Here is a 2,118-nt window from a genome sequence, read left to right on the forward strand (position 1 = left end):
TCAGTTCTCTAACATTTTTTTTAAAATCCCACCAAAAAAAAAAAAAAAAAATCCCACCAAAAATAACTAGACCACGGGACTCCAGACATCAAACTCTACTGCTTATCCTTTTCCAGAGATGTGCAGACTCCACCAAAGACTTAAGTCACCGCTTCAAATTGGGAAGCGAGCCAGCCCTGTGGAGACAGCAGTGCTGGAGGGCAAAGAATAGAGACGAGGAGTCGTCAAACACGAATATGCGTTTATTAAATGCTGCAGAGTCTTAATGTGAGATAAGAGCTAGGCTTTCTTTTAATACAGGCACTTAACTGTATCCCACTTTCGAAGGCTTTCAGTAGTGATGCCCTAAGGTGCTTTCATTCATATGCAAACGCACGCCTAGCTACCCTCCCTAGAAACCAGCCGGGCAGGTTGTCAGAAGACCTCCTGAGTGTCCTCCTCAGCTCTGAGGGAGCGGGATCTCTACCGAGAGCCCCCCACCCCCGCCCCAAGTAGCTACTTGCGCCCCAGCTCCACTGACCCATCACCGACATCCTGGGCAATTCAAGTCCAGGTTTTAGAGATACATGAAAAGGCATAAACAAAGGTTTCTTAAGGATTTCAGGACCTCGATATTGCTGTCCTTTTATTTTCTTCATTTGGGGGGGGGGGTGGGGGGCACGGGTTGAACACCACGGAGGCCAATTTGCAGACTTGAGAGGAAAGCCTCCTCGGCTAACCCTCTCCCCCGCCTCTCAGACCAGTTTGCCAGTGTTCCAGACAGTCTTTCCTCTTGACAAGCAGCATCACCCCCCAGAGGCTAGAAGTGGGAGGATCTGGTTTCAGTCATAAGTTCTGAAGTTCTGCAAAAACCCATCTGGGGTGTGGCTTGGCCTGCATTTCCGTTGTGAGAAGACAGCGGCCCACACCATCGGTGCAATGTGACGATCGAACCTGGCTCACGCGCCCACCACTCCCCAATGGCCACCGAGACAAGGAAACGCCAACGGGCTCAGCCTGGACGCAAGGCAGCAGAGCCAGGCTGGGAACACGGCCTCTCCAGATGCAGAGGAACACACACAGGAGACAGGGTGTCAGGGCCCACCGATGCCACCTCGTTGAACAAACACAACCATACCATCCGTGAGGATGGAAACGCTTGCAGGGTTTTGTGTCCTCCCCCCTCACCTGGCCCTTGCCAGCCCCTTCCCGCCCTTTTCTCCCAACTATATTAGAAACTCTCCCTGGTGAGGGTCTCGTCTGACTCGCCCACCTGAACGTGGGCTCGAGAGGCTGGGACTCAGCCTGCTGTCGCCACGGTGTGTGCCCAGCACTGGGCATTTCAAGTGCATGGGAGACACTAGCCATTTAAAGGGAGGAATGAACACGGCTTTCCTTTCCATGAATCCTCTTTCCACCCCCTTCACTTCCTTCGTCCCTTACATGTGGACACATGATCCATGCCGCGCTTCACACCAAGAGGGAACCAGAGCTGAGACCCTGAATTGAGGGGAAGGTGGTGGCCAGGGCAGAGTCGGGCACACTGAGCAAGACTGTCACCCCTGCTTGTGGATCATGTGCTTGGCTGAAGGAGGAAAGTGTGCCTAGTGGGATACGTGGTCCGCTGAGGGAAGGCGGCTTCAATTCTACAAACAGGCCAAACAAAACACTCAACCTGTGATCACCCTGTAAATGCACTTTCGAAACACCAATTTGTGTGACAGCAGGTCCCAGGCCTATGAACCATCCCAGTGTACACTTGTGAATATCAGCAACCATCCTGATGAGGAAAACTTAATGCCTTTCTATTTCTTAATGAACCATGTTTTGAGATGGGTTGCTGAAAAGACAAGTAAGACAACCTGTGTCACAGTAAAAGCTCTCATAGGAACACCTCTCTCAGTCAGGCAGTTCGACTAGCAACCTGTTAGTAAAAAAAAACAAAAACAGTTTAAACTTCTCTTGATAACAACTGATTATCTGCTAGTTTGAAATATTCTATCATATTTAATGAACTAATAAATCTGTCAATGGCTAGTCACTTTTGAAGTTCATTAAAACATCATCTGCCCTCTTGTTTTCAAGCCAGAAGGTACTGATCTCTCTAACTGATGGACCAGGAACTCAAGGTAAAAGCTA

Source organism: Bubalus kerabau, chromosome X (genome assembly GCF_029407905.1).
Source record: "Bubalus kerabau isolate K-KA32 ecotype Philippines breed swamp buffalo chromosome X, PCC_UOA_SB_1v2, whole genome shotgun sequence".
Lineage (NCBI taxonomy): Eukaryota > Metazoa > Chordata > Mammalia > Artiodactyla > Bovidae > Bubalus > Bubalus kerabau.